Source organism: Protopterus annectens, chromosome 13.part0 (genome assembly GCF_019279795.1).
Source record: "Protopterus annectens isolate FY-2018-M chromosome 13.part0, PAN1.0, whole genome shotgun sequence".
Classification (NCBI taxonomy): Eukaryota; Metazoa; Chordata; order Ceratodontiformes; family Protopteridae; genus Protopterus; species Protopterus annectens.
The window spans coordinates 434226806-434248230 of record NC_056747.1 but is presented as its reverse complement, the minus strand read 5'-3'; positions in this window follow the sequence as shown (position 1 = coordinate 434248230).

Here is a 21425-nt window from a genome sequence, read left to right as displayed (position 1 = left end):
TGGGGTTTAGATTTAATTTGTTTGGTGCTTGAACAAGAAGCATCATTTTGAGGGATCCCACAAAAATAAATAATTGACAAAGGGGCACCCATGAAATTTTTTGTGGACAAACCCAAAAGGGGTTTCCCAAAAACCGGGTGGTAATGGTTGTTTTAAAAACAAAAAAAAGAAAAGTTTTTGGGGATTTTTAAATGAAGGCCCCCAAGCGGGGTGGAAAAAAAAAAATTTGATGCTACCACCCAGTTGGTGTGAAAGGGTATGGGGGAAAAAGGTGCAAACTCAAATTTGCACATAAAAGTGCTGTGCAGAGGACATGTAAGGGTTTGTAAAACACAGTTTTCATTGGGCTGTTTTCCCGAATAAATGGGCGGGGCAGTACATTAAGTTTCCAAGGGTCAATTCCAAAGGATAAACCCCGTTAAAAATGTTAAAAGTAACCCCCTTTAGGCCATACGCAAATGGTTAATTTCTGCATACGTATGTCTTGGGGAAGGGTGTGTGAAGGGGAATTTAACAAAAGGGGGGGGTGGGGAAGATGGGGGAGTCTGGGAGGAAGGGGAAAATGTCGGGGCCCAATAGGCCATGATGAAAGGAAAGCACATAAAAAACTAGAACACCCCGCAATGGCCCCGTTCATGGAAAGGGGAATAATTGGGGAAAGTAAAACCAGTTACCCCCTGTTTGTGTAATATATGGTTCCCAAGTTTTGTAAAGTGCAGAAGTGCCTGTAAAAAGGTTGGCATAGGCCGGAAACGGGTTTTGGTGACGGGTGTTTGAAAACCAACACCATGTCAGTGGTGAAAAATACCGGTTAATTTAAAAATTACCGGGGAAAAAGGCTGCTAGGTTGTGGAAGTGTCAAAAAATTTTTTGGTAACATAAAGGGGTTAAAAAACAGAGGGGTGGAGGTCCCAAGAAATATTTGGTGAAAAAATGGGGGGGTAGTTTTGGTATGGAGGGGTGTCGGGGGGAAGTAAACCCGCTATGGAAAAGCAGGCCCACATGGGGGTACAGGGAAAACCCCATCCCAGGGAAGGGGGGTGTCGGGCAATACATAAGTGGAATGTCCTAGGCAAAAGGGTACGGTAGCCCCCAAACCCATGAAAAAGGGTTAAGGGGATTTTGTCGGAAAAAAATGCCAAACATGGGAAAAAAAGGGGAACATATGAAAATGGGCCCATGGGGAATATCGTATGGGTGAAACACCCCGGGGTGGGACCAAGTGGTTTAATTGGAGTGTGGGGGTAGGTGACAACTAAGGCAGGGGCGTGTGCGGGCCCAGTCCCACCGCGGAAAAAACCCCCAGGGTGGGTGCGGGACTTGTTCCCAATCAGGACAACAGTGGAGGGTTAAAAACCCCAAATTAACCATGTGGGGTATGGGAAAGGGGCGGAAAACAGAAATGTGCCCATGCAACGGGAGCTCTTGGGTAAAAAAAGGGGCTCACAACCTTGGAGGCCACACCAGTTCCCAGGATGTTTTAACAGCTTAGACTCCCCCAAAAACATGCCGCTACAACAAACAAGGGAACATTCCCGTCAAAGGGGCCAAGGCCCCTACCCGGGGCAGGCGGGGCCATGGTTGGGGCAAACCCCTTTTAGGGAATTACCCACCAAAGGGGCAATCCATGTGGGGCATAAAGCACACGGGGGGCCACAATAAAGCAGGGTGCAACGAAGGGTACCAGGGATGGTAGGGGGCAAGAACAGGAAGCCGAAGGGCGCAAAAAATAGGTAAATGAAGAAAATATGAAAGGAAGTGCCCCCCACACGGGCCAAAACGGGAACAGGGGAAATACGGGAAAAATGGCACAGGAACAACTCCCCGGAAACCCAAAATTGGGGCCCGGGTTTCAGGGGTCAAACCCGCCACAAAGTGACCCCCAAAAGGGGGGGGAAACAGGCCCCATGTAAGAGGGTTTTTGGTGTAACACCGGGGGCCAATTGGGCAGTCAGGGCAAACACAACCAACAGGCGTCAGGAACCCAGGGCCTGAAAGTGTGGGACTGGAGGGACAATGGCGGGGGGAAACACCCCAGATCCCACGGGGCCCGGGAAAAGGGTAATGCCAGGACATGCTGGAAAAGGAAAAGGGGTACCCTGGAATTCAACAAGGGGGGGGGTAGTTGTAAAGACAAAAAAAAAAACAAAAGCTTGAAAAAATTGGCCATGCAACCCCAAAGGAGGCCAATGTGTTTTGCACAGGCCATGGAGGAAATGGCAACACACAATTAAGGTATTCCCAGAGAAAGAAGGGGCATTGGGGGAAAATGTAAAGGGGGGTACAATGCCGGGAAGGAGAAGGGACGGGTGGTATGGAAAAAGGGGACGGGGTTAATGCCCCAACAGGAGATGTACAATGTGAAGGGGGTGAAACAATAAAGGGTGAGGGTGAAACCCTTTTTGGACATTGCTGGGGGGGGGGAAGGAATGCATTGATAAACCCAACCCACAAGGTTTTGAAGGGGGAGGGGCCCAAAGGGGGGGGTGTTGGGGGAAATAAAAATAAACCCACGGTGAGATGGGACCGGGGGGGCCCAAACAGGTGGCCCCGGGTTTTTCAGCCCAGGGACAATGGAATTTGGGGCCCCCCACTGCCAAGGGTCGATGTAATGTTCAAACACGAGCCCAATGGGGGGAAAAAGCAAACCAAATGTGCAAAAATAAAATTCCCCCAAACAGAACAAACAATGCAACCGGAACAGGCCCCATACACATGGGAAAAGGTCTGCACTAGGCCAAAACCAGGGAAAACCCTACCAGGAAAAGACCAAAGGAGGGAGGGGGCTTGGAGAGTTCCGTCCCATATACTTGTCCCGGAAACAAAAATAAGAAGGGTTTTTTAGGTGTAAAGGGGGGAAAACAAGGAGGTGTGACCCCCCATTTCGTGGGGGGTGTATGTACATCCCGCCCCAAACATGGGAGCCAAAACTAAAGGGGGGGGATGGCCCCGGTGAGTGCAGGGGGGCAGCCCCTGTGGGTGGCAGCGGCACTGGGAACCAAGGTTTTTACCCAATAGTTCGGGGAAACCCCCCGTAGGGGAATGGGTGGGCCAATCAAAAAAATGTGCGTTTTTCCCAGACATAGGCACCTCAGGGTCATGATGGAAAATGGTTGGAACCTGCAGCCCCGGGAAACACCCTCCAACAAGAAAAATGACGGCACCTGTGAGACGGGGGCCCAAAAATGGTGATTAAAAAAATTGAAGATTTACACATATGTAGCAAACACCCCCTTCCAATAAACCCCGCCCCAACCCCCGGGGGGATCACACCCAGCCCAGATGGGGGTACCCGGGGGAAATTCACAAGGACCAAAGGTTCAGGGACCCATCCAGTAAAATGGGAAGGGGCAAAAGGACTTTCAATAACCAAACACATTGAGGGCCCCCGGTAACAGGGTGTGTGACCTGCACCAATTTGGTGTACAGCTAGCAGGGGTTTCCCAGGGTGCATGGTTTTTTTGGGCAACATAGAAACAACGGGGGAAAAAGTCCAACCCCGTAAACCCAGTGCTGTGGGGAAATACGGGCCAAAACATGAAAAGTGCCAGGGTATGAGTTAAAGCCCGGGTCAATGGACAAAGGATTACTAAAATCACAAAAGGGCCAACCCGAGACATGGGGACCCCAATGGGCATATTTTGAGGTAAAATTTGTCCAGGGCACCCTAAAAAATTTACTTGGGTTTGTGGTACAGTGTGTGGGGTTTTGGCACAAAAAAATATGTCCCGGTGTCCATGGTGTGAAGGCCGCTTGCTGGGAAAAGGCCAAAACGAGCCCTTAAAGTAACTCAAGAGTAATGAAACCCAATGAATTACAAGGGCACCAGGTAAATGTCCGCCCACCAACATTAAGGGCTTCCCAGTTAATCCACGCCCCTTTCCAATTAAGCCAAACAAGGGGGGTAAAATAAAATTCCAATCCATGGAAACAAAACCCCATTTAGCCATATGCCAGCACAGCAGGAGATGTGCAGGAGGGTGAACAGCATGGCGTAAAACAACCGCGAAGCTATCAACAACCGCAGGCACTGCACAGACCTGATCCGGCATGCAAGACAGCCGCGCGCTGCAATCGCCAGGCAACAACGGGACAGGTGGTGGGCCACCAACCCAGCCCCCACTCACAGCCACAGAGGAGCTCCTGGCCAGTATGGGGACACCTACGGAAGAACACGCAGAAACACTTGCGTCCATTGTGGAGGTGGGTGTCTGCCGAGATATGGGCCTGGTGCCGCATGGTAAGTGAGTGTTGCATGTTTGTATGGTAGGCGACGGGGGTGGGTGTCATAGTACAACACATGATATAGCAATACATGCCAGGTATATGGCCACACAAGATGCAAACCATAGTATGCTATGTTGTGTTAGCAGACATGTGCATAGCACATGCTACCACACACATGCATGATGTGAGATGCACAGTGCTGACTGTGGAGATAGTAATGGCTAATGTGTATACCTTTGTGCAATGCCTTTACAGGTACGCCTGGCGGTCGCAAGGACAAGGGTCTGTTGCAGGTAAGTCTGTTGCTAGTCAAAGGCATGTTCTGCTGTATTGATATTCCCCATGTGTCTAGGCATGACATGCTCACCTGTGTGTGCCCCAGTCACGGTATACAGCTCGCACCACCCGACACACAACACCCAAGTACAGTAGATCCACGTTAGCGTAGAGTGCTATGACACCACACAACCTATTGGTGTGTTACGTGCAGTCAGCTATGCATACAATGGTGTAGGTGTTACACAATGGCTGCATGTGTAGTATGCATTGGTATGCCAGTGCAGTATGCACACAGTACCACATAGTGAGCTGTGATCTGGCCAGAGCACAGGTGTTACCAATGTGACCCATGCCCTGCATCGGGTGCACACATTGTGACATGGCACATGCCATGTCCCATGCACGTGGATGTCTGGCTGCAGCATTGTCACACCATGACATGACCTATGCACAACATAGCAGACATCCACACTGTCAGCATATCCGTACAGAATGTGACACCTCACACTAGTATGGTTGTATGTCACATGGGCCACCACAGGGCCGTGCACGATGTCTACCACACACAATAGTCAATGACTCAGACAGACAAGGCCATGGTTGATACCTACAGGCATGTTGCCACACAGCACATCCACAGTGGGTACTCACCGCTGCACCTCTACACACATAGTGGGTTCATCACTGTAGTGGACCCCTGGACATCCAATGTAGTACACCAGTGACATGGAACGCCTCCACAGCTACTACAGGTGCCTCCAATGTCCACCATATACGTGCTGCTGAGCATCTGAACTGACTTACAGACATGGCAATGTAATGCATCCAGGTCACGCATCGCACAGACACATAGCTGTGTCCTGCTACTGTGCAGTGGCACAGAGCCCGCACTTCACACTGTACAGCTATGCACACAGCTCACAGCAAACGTGCCTGCACAGACATCACTGTTACCCATACATTGTATCTGTAGACTGTACACATAACACTGCACCGTGACAGCCATTGTGATGTGGTGCATGCGGTGGGTCACCATCGCCACATGTCCACAAGATACCGCACATGTTTGCGGTGTACATTACATACTGTCGGCAGCCATGTGTACTCTCAACTCGCCCGCGGCCACACGGTGTATCACGCTGATGCATGCAAACTACCATGAATGTGTGTACTGCATGCCTACTAAATGACACCTGCCTGTTGTACTGTCCCCACCAGGGCAGTGTACATACTGCCACTATGAATGTCTGGTCTGCATTCACTGGTCTGTGTTGTGTGAATGCTGCATGCCACCTGCATTATCACATGCATGCTGTCTGTGTGTGTGTGTGTGTGTGTGTGTGTGTGTGTGTGTGTGTGTGTGTGTGTGTGTGGGTGTGTGTGTGTCTGTATTATAACCGATGGTATGTCTTTGTATTGACAGGTGCTGTAGGTGAGTTCCCTCCTGCGGTCAATCTGATGCTAGTGTCCCCACAGATACTAGTGGTGATGACCATGTGCATGAGGCACAGGCAGGGTCGTCACAGGCAGACACTGTGCCAGTGGAGAACATCACACATACGACCCTTTCATCCCCGCACACGGTTCAGATGCCGACACATACCCCAACACCGCTGACCATAGATGATGGTCAGTCAGCGTCTGTTGTCCCCAAGCAGGAATGTGTGGTGGCTGCAGAAGGTGTGGGTACACACGATGTTGCCAGTGTAAGGACTGGTGCAGTGCCACGCAGGCATGTGGCAGGTGCTGCTCGTAGGGGAGCACCGCTAGACATACACCTGCCGCACAGGGTGCAGCAGCTGGTATAACCAGACGCATGTTCCAGACTGTAATGGCGGCGCAGGCACGCACGTAACGGCAGAACCAGGAAGGGCAGAGGCTGCAGAGGTCCGCAACCGCACTCCTGAATGACAACATCCAGGCATTGGCAAATGCACAACAGCATCTTGCCGATGTTCTGGATAGGAGATTGGGTGACATGGCTGGTATCCTCGACCGAGGCATGGCCATCCTTGAGCATGCGCAGTCCGTGCAGGAACACCGGTTAGGTGAGGCATAGGCACGTGGGCGGTGCCAGCAACACCACCTGCTGCAGGTCAGCGCAGCGCCACCTCCCATGCCCACCCAGACAGTGCTGGTAGCAGCAGCAGTGCAGCTGCTACTACACCATCCACACCAGGACAGAGCAGGCCACGTGGACGGCCCTGGACGGCCCCGTGGCGGGCACGCTTCCAGCGGACATGTGACATCGGAGAGTGGACAGTCCGCACTCCACCCGGTCGTGCCTGCGACCCCAGGCAGGCTGGTCAGGTCGCCACCGCAGACACAGTGAGCCGTAACACCTGCACTGTACAGTCAGGGGCTGCCAAGCATACCCCGTAGGCATCACAGATGACTGAACTGTGTACACACACACCCACACACAGCAGACACAACTGTAGGGCTCCACCACACCCACATGCAATCTACATAGTCATGCCCACTCAATGCACTGGCCCTTACACACACACATGATGTCATCCATTGGTACAGCCCATGCCTGTGGCACATATCACCCTGTGCATATGATGAAGTCTCTGCCGCATAACTGTGAGCTACACCATCACTGCACGGTTAAGCTAACATATTCTGATGCACAGGGTGGACACGATAGTGAGAGGTGTATGTGATACCTGTGTCCGCATACTACGTGATGTGTATGTTGTGGTGTGTGTGTGTATGGCTGGTGACAGGTATGTATGTGATGTGGGTTGTGCACGGACATCATGCAGCAGACATACCATGCAGGACAGGTGCAGCATTAATTGATATGTGTACACAGTATGTGTGGTGGTTACATGTGTAGCACCATGTCGGTGCAGTTAACCCGTATGATACTGATGGTGTACTTGCACGTGCCTACTGGGAGCACTGTAATTAGTTCCCCACGTAGTCGTGGCATACCCACAGGCATGCCTGGCAACATCAGCATAGCACAGTTACCGCATCCAGCATGGACCCCTACATAGGTACATAGGCGCACATGAACGTAACAGGATATGTGCCCTACGACATGTGTGGACCTAGCATGACTGTGTGTGGCGCCTAACACCCCCAGGATGGGGATGCCATATCCATCAGTCCCCAGTCCCTGGTCTAGCAGTGACACACAGAGGTTGGCTGGCGATAACTATCATCACACATCCACATGTCATTAGCAGTCCTGGACAAAGGCAGTCAGGGCCTTTCCTTCACATGGCCTGGCACTCCTCCCGTGTTGTAGGGGTGTCTGGCCGCTAACCCTGTTCCCCAGCACGCCCCACTCATCTTTGTGTTGAGGTGTCTGACAGTCGCTTCTGTGCCCGTGTTTGCATGGAGCCTGAGGTGGAATGTGCCCATGTCACCCAGGTCAGACATGGCCGTGTATGTCAGGCACAGATCACCACGGAGCAGCTGTGCTGTGAAGATCCACAGCCGGTGTCCCCTTGGCCGCAGCTTGTGACACATGTCCTAGCACCGCCATCCCCGCCTTGTGGAACGCTTATGTCCTTCCAAGTGCTGCAGGCGCCAGGTTAGCTACAGGCCACATGTGCCATTGTATGCAGTCATTGCTCTGGTGTGTGATGTGTACAGGGTACAATGAACACCCCTGATGTGGTTGACATTCCATCCAGACCAGGAGGCCACAATGGAATGTCTTCACACCCACATTGCCATTGTGTGTGTTGACAGAGGTTGCCGACAGGTGTGGTAGCCATTTCCTGAACACGCCCACCATCTTTAATGGCGCACCACCCACATGTGACATTGTGTCCAACATGTCCTTCACACTGGGTAGGGCTGCACCTTCTCTGGCATTTAGTAGCAGGCCATGGCTCTGGCACCAGTCATCCTTGTCTAGGTGGATGTCCGTGTAACATGGGGTGTTGGGTATGTTGGCCGGTGCGTAGTCATCTGCATACCTTGTCTGCTACAATCCCCTATGATTGCATGCACATTGGAAGGTCGGATGCCATATGGCAGGGGGCACAGGAGTGAGCCCTGTGGGCCTCCACTGGGTCCAGATATGAGTGTGACAAGGCACCTTGAGCACCAACCCTGTGTGGTGTGACCTCCAACCTGTCTGAGAAGCATCGGGTGACATATGTCCCCACATGTATGCTGGCGAGCCTTTCTATGGGTCCCATGTGTAGTGTGCTCTGAACGCTCCCACCAGGTCATGGTACTGTGTGCAAACCCACGTATCCCCATCAATGGCCTTGGTGACCACTCCAGACTGGACGAGCAGGTTCGGGAGGCAGGATCTGCCCTTGACTATGTAGTTGTGGGTATGTTCCGCATTGGCTGTACACCGCTATCTGTAACCATGGCCACCTGTATGGACCTCCACACAGCTTTGCAGACAACACTTGTCAAGCGATAGGTGTGGCTGTTGACAGTCCATAGGAGCACTACCCTGGCATAGTGGGACCACAGATGCCATATGGCATCCATTGGGGACATAGCCCATAGTAAGGCTAACATGACACAGTGGCCGCATGTGTGGGCCGAGGGCCTCAATGAGGATGGATAGCACACAGCCAGGGACACCATCGGTGCCCATTGCTGACGTGCGAAGTCCCATAGAGATATGGGATCACTCCAGGCCATATGACATGTTTGGGAGGATACACTCTGGTGGGATGGATATGTTCCTGTTGGGGATGTATGCATGGAACATGTCCTGTGGTTTGCAGACAATGTCTGTGGGTGCAGTGACTGTTGTACCATTCTGGACCATTTCCAGGCAAGTCTGTGTGCCCCAACCATGTCCTTACCACAGTTAGGAAGGCCCTGTGGTTGTCTCATGTGCCCTCTGCAGTACCACTCCCACAAGCGGACCTGGATGATGGTATGTGGGGCCGTATGGTAACGCCGGTATGAATGGGTGATGGTGGTACTGTCATTGCTCTGCCATGTAGTAGCTCCAACTGTTGATGTACAGGTAGTCAGTGGCTGCAGTCCACCACACCATGTGCCTACCTGTGGTGGACAAGGGCCTGATGTCATCATGTTTGCCTGTTGCAGACATGCATGTGGGTGGTCGGGAAGGCATTCGCTAGGCGCTTGCAGGTCTGGCCTCTGTTCAACACTGGCATGGAGGACTTGTAGGGTACCACACCGGTCGTATGATGTGTGTGGTTTTCTGTGGAGAGGTCATCACTGAGGTCCCCCATGCTGGTGTTGGTTACAGTGAGTGGATGACCAGTGGATCCACTATACGGTCTTGCATCACCATTGAGGGCTGTACATCCTGTGTGGGGCATATCCTCACCATGTGTGATGGGCAGAACTGTCAGACATCCCCCCCTAGTATGTATGGTGCATGGCTGTTTAACAGTGGCCAGGTGTGTGAACACCTGGGACTGCTGGCGACTGTGTTGTGCCATGGGTAATGTTCCCAGGCTATGTATGGGTGGTTCATGTCACCCAATACGGTGCTGTTGTGAGAGCATGCCCACTCACCAGTGTCCTCAGGACATCTGTGAAGGTATCCTGTGTTTGGGAGGGTTGTCTGTAGCATGCAACAAACTGTAGGCCAGTCCTACACATGGTTAATTGCACCTAGATATTCCCCGCAGCAACGCCACGCCTGTGGCATGGCCGGGTTGCTGTTGCTGTTGTGTGGCCGGACACACAGGACGGTCCGCATTCCGCCACCCATGCCGCCGCACCATGTGTATGCATGTCTGATCTGTGCCGACTCTAAGTGTCTGAGCATGCCCAGTAGGCAGCTGTGTAGATGGACACACAGCACAGTGCACACCGCGCCCGTCTGGAGTTATACCCGGTGCATGCCTGTATCCCCACGCAACGGCCACGCCTGTGGCATGGCCAGGTTCCTGTTGTGTGGCTGGACACACGACGGTCCACATTCCGCCACCCATGCTGTCGCAACATGTGTATGCATGTCTGCCCTGTGCCGAGTCTAAGTGTCTGAGCATGCCCAGTATGCAGTGATGTACTGATCAGTAGTTACTTGTTATTCCCGACTGCAGCACTAACGCAGTTAGTGTACGCGACCTTGGGATGGTAACAGACTGCGTGACTGCGCACTCTGTCCGAACTCCCGATCGGGCGCATTGCCTCTGCAAACCATACCACTCACGAGGGTATGCCTCCTGACAGCGCCTGCTCAGTAAACTCGGTAGCTGCTCTGTAAATGCTTCATACTGTAGTGTGTTCATGTAGATAGGCGAGGTTCGCCCCCGCCCCTTCCGTGTGTGTGTGTGTGTGTGTGTGTGTGTGTGTGTGTGTGTGTGTCTGTGTGTGTGTTTCCAGCTGCCTCTGCGACTGATTATGCTTTTAGACGCCCGCAACACATGCCTCGGCTATTTCCAACTATTGTCTTATGGTGACGCCAGCAGCATACAAGTATGCCTGTGACAGCGCCTGTTTAGTAAACTCGGTAGCTGCTCTGTAAATGCTTCATACAGTAGTGTGTTCATGTAGATAGTCGAGGTTCGCCCCCGCCCCTTCCGTGTGTGTGTGTGTCTGTGTGTGTGTGTTTCCAGCTGCCTCTGCGACTGATTATGCTTTTAGACGCCCGCAACACATGCCTTGGCTATTGCCAACTATTGTCTTGCGGGTGACGCCAGCAGCCTACAAGTATGCCTGTGACAGCGCCTGTTTAGTAAACTCGGTAGCTGCTCTGTAAATGCTTCATACAGTAGTGTGTTCATGTAGATAGTCGAGGTTCGCCCCCGTCCCTTCCGTGTGTGTGTGTCTCTGTGTGTGTGTGTTTCCAGCTGCCTCTGCGACTGATTATGCTTTTAGACGCCCGCAACACATGCCTTGGCTATTGCCAACTATTGTCTTGCGGGTGACGCCAGCAGCCTACAAGTATGCCTGTGACAGCTTCTGTTTAGTAAACTCGGTAGCGCTCTGTAAATGCTTCATACAGTAGTGTGTTCATGTAGATAGGCGAGGTTCGCCCCCGCCCCTTCCGTGTGTGTGTGTCTCTGTGTGTGTGTGTTTCCAGCTGCCTCTGCGACTGATTATGCTTTTAGACGCCCGCAACACATGCCTTGGCTATTGCCAACTATTGTCTTATGGTGACGCCAGCAGCCTACAAGTATGCCTGTGACAGCGCTGTTTAGTAAACTCGGTAGCTGCTCTGTAAATGCTTCATAGAGTAGTGTGTTCATGTAGATAGGCGAGGTTCGCCCCCGCCCCTTCCGTGTGTGTGTGTGTCTCTGTGTGTGTGTGTTTCCAGCTGCCTCTGCGACTGATTATGCTTTTAGACGCCCGCAACACATGCCTTGGCTATTTCCAAATATTGTCTTGGGTGGCGCCAGCAGCCTACATGTATGCCTCTGACAGCCACGCCAGTTAACTCGGTAGCGCTGTGTAAATGCTTCATACTGTACTGAGTTCATGTAAATAGGCGAGGTTCATCTCCGTCCCTTCCGTGTGTGTGTGTGTTTCCGCTTTTCAAAAATACAACTGAATGAGCAAATTGTTACAGTGTTCACAATCAACAATGTGATATTTAAAATCATGTTAAGACTCACATTGTTGATTGTTAACATTCTTAGACATAGCATTTTTCCTGCACACGATGTGGAAACAACGGAAACGCTGCATGTTTTAATGAACTGTTTAAATGTTACTTAAGACTTGTGTTGTGTCGAACCACGGGACTATTCTTGCTGCAGGTTGCTGGTTTGTTTGTGTTTCATAGTACAATATCATGTAATAAGTGTGTTCATAGTATGCTTTCTGTGATGTTGACATGTGTGTGTTTCGTTAGCAGTACGTCTCTGCTTTCTATGCTGTGGCTACATCTCCATTGCTCGCATAGAAAGTGACAAATGGAAGTGTAAGGGTGGATATTTAAAGCCTGGATACTTCCATGTTATGTGTAAGTCTCACAGGGCCAACGGGTGATAGCGCATACATGTCTATGAAGTACCTTTGGATACCATATGCCACCTGTCGTGGACGAAATGTTTATGTTGACTGTTCCATCTACCTATGTGTGACATGGTTTGTGGCCATAGGGTGCCAGCAAGTCTTCCCTGTTCATTGGGTGTTTGCCATGGTGTATTGACATCAATCCTATTAATTCACCGAAGGATGTCTTTCTTTGGTGTCAACGCCATAGTTTGACCATCCTATGTCATTCCCAGCAGACGTGGAGATTGTGCCATTGGTATCTTTACACAGGTGACCCATCTGTTCCACTGTATGGAAGCCGTGATCCCCATAGATGTGCTGGCACATTGAGTGTTGTGTACGCCGGTATCTGCCCAGCGGTCTTGCTTTGAATGGGGAGTGTGTACTGTAGACCGTATCTGTATTCCCTGGGTTATGCCTTGCAACAGCTGTGGGATTCCCCCAGGTTTGCAGCTATGGGTGCCATCTTGGCCGACGCTTGTCCATCCATGGAACTGCCTACTGGACACTAGTATCGGGCTGTCAACATTTCACAGCTGCATTCTCCATTTCCGTGGATGATCGGTATTAGTATTATGGAGTAACGATATGTTATGGCCACGCCCCACACGGGCGGACGACGTAATCATCTGCCAATCCACACCGACACCCATATTTGCATACCCACGATCCCATGTCTGGAACCCTCGACAGTACCCCTTGCACACCCTTCATGTGCGGAAATGGGATGTGAACGACGTATGGACGCAGCAGCCTGGGGAGTCCTATTCATATGTCCTGCATTTCATGGACGGCTGTCATCACCCTTGAAGACGCTTTGTGGTGCATATATCTACCTGTGCCGTAGTCACGGCTGTCACCTCTTCCGGTTCACACTATGTTGCCTACACTTACCTAAGGAGTAATTTTGGGTCCTGCAATGGACACCGATGTGCATATGTAAAGTTTAGAACATGTTGGACTGTGTCCATTCGCCAGTGGGTTTGACTGCCGCCAGATGTTCCCCATTCCCGGATGTCTGTCCGCCTACCCATATTATGTAGTGCTACGTAACCCGTGTCCTTCCACAATTTACCCATAGGGTGTTACTGTAGTCCTGCAGGTTGGCAACTGCTTTAGATAATCCTCACAGGTACCATTGTGAACTATCCGCCACTGTATTGTCAGTATAACACAGCCGGTACATGTAGAACCTATTTATTAATGACAGTATGTCGCTTATGTGTGTGAACGCCATATTTTAGCGATAGTATGACCTTCCTAGTTGACGTTGTTGGTGTGCCATTAATATGTGTTCCACAGGTCGCAGGTATGTTCCGCAGAGTGGAAGCGGGTGATCCCCACATACTTGATAGCACCTTCGCTGCTGTGTACGCTGGGATTCGCACGGCAGGATGGATGTCTACGGGTGTATCTACTGTTGTTTCCATCTTAATGTCTTGTGTCATGCCCTACTACGGCTGTGTGATTCCACCAGGTTTGCTATTATGGGTGCCATCTTGTCCGTGACGCTTGTCCATCCTTGGGAAATGCCTACTGACACTGATGTAGGGCTGAGCACATTTCACACATGCCTTTAGCATTACCCTATGGATGCTTTGCATCCTTACTGGGGACTAAGGCACGCCCTGTACCCGCAGCCCTCCCACGGGCGGACAACGGATTATCTGCCAAACAACACCGAGCCCCATTTTGCATACCCAGGATACCATGGCTGCAACCCCACACGGCACGCATGACACATGCTTCATGTGCGGAACTGGGATATGGACGCACATGTATGGACACGCAGTCTGGGGACCTCTGTTCATATGTCCTGCATGTCATGGGCAGGTATCATCAACCTTAAACACGCTGGTGGTGCATATGTTCAGCTGTGCCGTAGTCACGGTTTGTACTCTGATTGGCTGATCTCGATGGATAAAGGTCTTAACGCTTTAATTTTGGAGTCCTACAATGGACACCGATGTGCATTTGTAAAGTGTAGAACGTGTTTGACTGTCCCCATCTGGCCAGTGGTATTGACTGCCGCTGTATGTTCCCCAGTCGTGGATGTCTGCTTGACTACCCATCGCTTGTATGACATGGCCTATCTATATCCCCGTGCCAGTATGCGGAAATACAGCAAACCTTGCGCCCTGCCCATCTTCATAAACGACATTATGGAACATATATCGGCAAAAACAGACACTGTCAAATACGATAGACTCCACAGTGAAAGGATACTGAGCTCTCTCACCTACTAACATGGGTCATCGTCGGAGTACGGAATGCATGACATAGCCGGCCCTTATACACTTCCTTCAGAGTCGGTTTAAAGCGAAATAATCAATAAACCAGCTCATAGTTAGGTGGACAGTGCTCCAAGTCTTGATTATAACGTGACATATACATATCAGTGTTGCATGCCTTACTTCATGGAAACAATAATACGGCAACAATGTGTTAATATATATACAATATTGGTAAATACAATCAGTATCCGGACACATAGTTGATAATTGTTGTGAGTGCACCTTAGAATGTAGTGTGTTGATCAGGTTATTGTATATCAATGTGTATAATAGTAGCATTACGATAACAAAGCATGGAATTAATAAGTACTATTTAAGCATATATTTGACAATTATGAATGTAAACGTGTGGAGGAGACATCCGTAACCTTCCCTGGTTCCACTGATCACACACGCACGCACACCGCATGTCCGGTTGTGGGTTACGCAAGACGCCATTACATGCATATCCGTAGTCCGCTTATATATGTTTACAGTGTCTGTGTGGCTACGTGTTTTATGCTACTTGTGACTATTCCGTAACATATGTCTGATCCGTTGACGGACGGTGCAGAAAGCACTTACAGCTTTATATATGTAACAGTCTTTTTAGCATGGACGCTTTACATACACGTGCACATCTATATGCTCTATTGTCTTCCTCTTTTCCTCTCTTCCTAACCCCTGCCTCTTCCCTTATATTCATCTTACATTCCCTTTACTACTGTATCCTTCTGAGCTTCAACTGTTATCCATATGGCAAATCCCTTATTGCATAACCTTTATGTACTAGATAAAATGCTTTGAAATTGACCAAACATTATGTATGATATTAAACTGTTTGAGTTCCTTAATGTATGTTGAATTTATTAACAAAATTGATTTATATTTCTATTTTTATTGTATGTCTTTATTAATAATATGTCTGTCTGTCATTATCATGTTATGTGTGGAGCTTTTCTCCCGGCCTCTACTGAAAATGGACATATATCCAGCTAGACTAGCCCGTCAACAAATGTAAAATAAAATAAAATAAAATAAAAATAAATATAAATAGTCGTAATTCAAACGTGACTGCATTCACGTTTGACGGTTACTGTGACCAGTGCACGTTAGCTGTTCGTTGTCATTAATATGCATACCCATGGTACCCATGTACATTTACATATCCCCCCCCCCGCACACACGCACGCCACAGGCATCCATTCTCCTGCTGGGAAAGGTGCGGTACTGCATGTTGCACATTCCTAATTCTCGCCCGCACATGGCCCAGGATGCATATGTCGTCACCGCAGGGCTGTTCAGATGACAGCTGCTTATATCCCATACGCATACAGGCCTTCGATTGTCAGGGTGTTGCTGTGGTGCTTTGGGTTTGGTCTTGGCCGCCCACTGTACTGCCCTGACCCTGTACGAATGTTAGATGAGACACATGGGCACGTTTTGTCCGTGTCCATGGTACCATGTCACGCCCCCAATTATTCAGAATCGTGCGCCGATTGGCGGTGTACCCGCTGTAGATGTCGTTATACTAATTGCACACGGTCTGCTCGAAATAACCAATTTCCATTACTAACCCTCCGTATGTATGGCCTGTGTCGCAATATTACAAGGGTTTAACATTGCGTGACGACTTTCACTGAGCCACAGACATGTCCGCTGCTTTGTTTGGCCCGGTTCCGCTGTGCTACACACATTTAACATGGCGTAACAGGTTGAACAGCTCAGACACGAGGACATCGGGTTGTCCGTCGCTGTCTATTATTGAATGTCTCTGTGGAGTTTGTTTCACAAAGCGAGACAATGTCGGCATTGTTAACGGACATCACGCTGCAGTACGCCCGCACCGCCGGTGGTGATGTCTGCCTTTGGCCGGCGAACAGGCATTATGCTGTGCCATTATGTCTGGGGATATATGGTTTCCTTACATAGATGATGTGCCATACTAGCAATGACCCTAGCAATGACCCGCGTCTGGGTGTGGGTACTGCTGTATTACCCACGGGAAGAGTGGCCTTAGGGTAAGTGGTGACCTAGGCAGAAGTTGCCACCGATACATCACCCGCTACCCTCCTGGTCTACCTACACCAAATAGAGTCTGGAAAGGTGCCCCGAGTAGAGCAACACCCTAGACGGCTACCTACTTGGCCTATGCCTAAGGCCGGCTATGTGTGTGGTCCCTTGGGCATCGGACTCGAACGTACACGCCAGCCGTGGGTATGTCCAGCATTACCCACATCCAGCCCCAAGGCAGTCAACACAGCATCCATGCATGGTGTCCCAGCTGTGTACTCCAGGAACTCTAACTCACACTTAGGACAGCTGTTTAATCTTAGCCTCACCTCAGGATACGTATCTGAGTAGTAGCACAGGGCGACTGTAGTCACACTCCACATAGATGGTGCCTCCACTGACCCTGGTTATTACCATACCATTAGTTTGACAAGCCTTATCTGCAAAGCCATGGAGATGGATCATAATGGGACACATAGATAAAGACATAGGGGACCCGTGATACTTTGGATACAACCCAGTTTAGCTTGGTCAGAGTCAGATCATGCCCTTTACACGTGTTTCACTTTGTAGAATCAGTCACCAAGGCCATTGCTGAGGGTAAAGCAGTCCATACAGCCTACCTCAACCCGCAGAGGCCTTCGACACAATACCCCCCCTCGGGTATAATTGGTAAACCCGCCATCTTGAATGTAAATCCATACATCGCCATATGGGTTGCAAACGGGCTAAGTCACAGAACACACATGGCCATAGTTGCTGGTGCCATGTCATACTCACAGCCAGTCACAGGTGGTGTCCCATGGGGCTCAGTCCTGGGTCCACTATTTCCATCATCTACGTTTCCAATGTACACGCATACACAGGGGGGTTATGGTGACAATGTTTGCAGATGACTGCAAACCGGTGCCAAAGTCAGACACACATCTGACACAGATATCCTTCAGGAGTGCCTCACAGATGTGGATAAGTGGTACCAGAGACATGTCCTACAGCTAAATGCCAGGAAATGCATAGGCATACCCTTCGGGAAGAACAAGGTTACCCCGAGCTACCATATAGGTGGCAATCCACTGAGCACAGAGGGGTTACCAGTGATTTGGGGACATGTGTTGTTGTTAACCGTTCGGTAGACACACATGTTGCTAACATAGTTAGGTAGACCTTCCACATTGCCCACATCATCATGAAGGGATTCACATCTAGATCAGGGAGGTCATTGTCCCCTTGTACTCATCGCCAATAGACCTATGATTGGGTACAATGCCCCGTTCAGAATGTATCTGACCCAACACCTGCAGCAGCTGGAAAGGCACCAACAGTTCTTCGACAAACAGATGCAGGGTCTCAGGTATATGTGTTATACTGACCGACTGAAAGAATTCCAGCTGTATACAGTTGCATACCACTTGCCCAGAGGTGACCCGTGCCTGGCATACACGGCTAAGTCGGACCCAGATCTGATGACTATGCTTCACGAAATAAGTTAGATCCTCAGAACCACAAGGGCAGCTGACGACACCTTGACACTGTCATTAATCGAACGTGTTGTTGGGACGGATTCATCACCCAGACACTCACTATGCTGTGGAACAACATCCCAGTACATGTGAGGGCAAGCACCTCGCTGGCCTTGTGTTAGTATTTACACATGGATGACTGAGTTGATTTATTTAAGTAACCTTCTAACTGAATATTTACATTAGCACATTGTGAATGTTTACATTTCGTTGGTCTATTTTACAGTAGTCATAATCATACGGTTTATGTGTATATATTATGGTTCATTTATATTACTAGGTGTCTGCAGTTCTGTTAATATATTGGCACAATCCGTAGGACATATATATGTATCTTACACAGTCAGACATTTGGAAAACATTTTATGTTGGTTCATGTTTCATATATGTACATATATTTCTATTTTCCGATGAAGACTGTACCTTCAAGCAATGTCTGATGTCCTCACTGTGTGGGATCTGTAACCCAAGTAAGGTTTGTTCGCTTGTCTGCCTTTAAGGCATGTAATTAGTACCTAGCACATGTAATGTACTGACCAATTAATGCTTGTAAATGTAGTAGGTTGGACTGCATTGTATGTAGTCTGAATAAGTCTGCTTATGAAGCAGACGGCGGGCTCCAATAGACTATGGTGACTGCGTTTAATTCTTGGTGTGCTCTGGTTGGTCACTGACGGGCCCTACAGTACCTCGGCTTTGCTTTAGACTTCATCAGCCGGTTGTCTGTGTTTGTTGTCTGGGGAATGTCAACTGTAGTCCCTATGTGTATGACTTGTGTAATGCCTTACTACGGCAGTGTAATTCCACCGGGTTTGCAGTTATGGGTGCCATCTTAGTCATACGCTTGTCCATCCATGTGAATTGCCTACTATACACTGGTATAGGGCTGTACACATTTCACACCTGCATTTTGCATTCCCCGGAGTATGGTGTGCATTAATAGCGGAGAGTGACGCATGTGCTACGCACACGTCCCTCCCACGGGCGGACAAAGGATTGCCTGCGAAACAACACCGAGGCCAGATTCTACATACCCAGACTCCCTTGACTGCAACAGTGCACAGTACCCATTACACATCCTTCATGTGTGCTGGACTGTGATGTGGACGCAGCTGAATGGACCCGATACCCTGTGTATTTCTGTGCATGTGTGCTGCAGTTCATGGACAGCTATCATCAACATTGAACACGCTTGCGTGCATATGTGTACCTGTGACGTGGTGACGACAATGAGGTCACGTGAGTAATGCAGGAAGCTAGCAGGCATTCTCTGAACAGAATTTTGGGTCCTACAATGGACACCGATGTGCATATGTCAAGTTAAATGTTGCTGGACTGTGTCCACCTGCCCAGTGCTTTTCACTGCTGGTGTATGTTCCCCAATCGCGGATGTCTGTTTGACTACCCATTCCACATGGTGCTACATAACCAGCTGATTTAGTACTGTGAACAAATTACATACATCCAAAGATGCTGGTTAGCAACTGCTTCATATACACCTCAGACATCCCAATGGGACATATCCGTCACTATATTACCAATATAACACCACCGAACATGTTGCTTACCTATGCATTCATTTAACCATGTTGTCTTCATAGGTGGGAATGCCATAGTTTACATATCCTACGTGACGCTGTGTGTGTGCCATTAGTATGTGTTCCACAGGTTCCACAGGTCGCACATCTGTTCCGCTGTACGGTAGCGGTGCTCCTCAGTCTGTTGCTGGCAGATTGAGTGCTGTGTACGCCGGTGTTGGCACGACAGTCCGCTTTGTATGTGGTATGTCAACTGTAGTCCCTATGTGTATTTCCTGTGTTATGCCTTCCCGCTGCTATGTCATTTCCGGTTTGCTGTTGTGGGTGCCATCCTGCCCATACGGGTGTCCATCCATGACAATTGCCTACTGGACACTAGTATAGGGCTGTACACATTCCACACCTACATTTAGCATTCTCCGGAGTATGGTTTGCATTATTAGCGGAGAGTAAGGCAGGTGATACGACACATCCTCCCACGGGCGGAGAAAGGATTGCTCATGCGAAACAACACCGAGCACAGAGTCTACATACCCAGAATCCCTTGACTGCAACAATTGACAGTACCCATTACACATCCGGCATGTGTGCGGGACTGTGATGTGGACGCAGTTCTATGGACCCGTACCCTGGGTATTCCTGTGCATCTGTGCTGCATGACATGGACAGCTATCAGCTTACATTAAACACGCTATGTGCATATGTGTACCTGTGACTACAATGAGTTCCGTTAGTTGATTAAATAAGGCGGAAGAGCTGTCTTTAGACAAATTTTTGGGTCCTACAATGGACACCACTGTGCATTTGTAAAGTGTAGAGCTTGTCGGACTGTGTCCTTGTGAGCACTGGGTTTCACTGATACTGTGTGTTCAGGAATCGCGGATGTCTGTTTGACCACCCATTCCACATGGTGCTACATAACCAGGTGATTTAGTACTGTGGACAAATGACATACATCCAATGATGCTGGTTAGCAAATGCTCCATATAAACCGCAGACGCCCCAATGGGACATATCCGTCACTGTATTTCCAATATAACACCACCGGAACATGTTGATTACCTATGCATTCATTTAACCATGTTGTCTTCATAGGTGGGAATGCCATAGTTTACATATCCTACTTGACGTTGTGTGTGTGCCATTAGTATGTGTTCCACAGGTCGCACATCTGTTCCGCTGTACGGTAGCGGGTGCTCCTCAGTCTGTTGCTGGCAGATTGAGTGCTGTGTACGCCGGTGTTGGCACGACGGTCCTGCTTTGTATGTGGAATGTCAACTGTAGTCCCTATGTGTATTTCCTGTGTTATGCCTTACCGCGGCTATGTCATGTACCCGGTTTGCAGTTGTAGGTGCCATCCTGGCCATACGGGTGTCCATCCATGACAATTGCCTACTGGACACTAGTATAGGGCTGTACACATTCCACACCTACATTTAGCATTCTCCGGAGTATGGTTTGCATTATTAGCGGAGAGTAAGGCAGGTGCTACGACACATCCTCCCACGGGCGGGAGAAAGGATTGCCTGCGAAACAACACCGAGCACAGCGCGCCTACATACCCAGAATCCCTTGACTGCAACAATTGACAGTACCCATTACACATCCGTCATGTGTGCGGAACTGTGATGTGGACGCAGTTCTATGGACCCGGTACC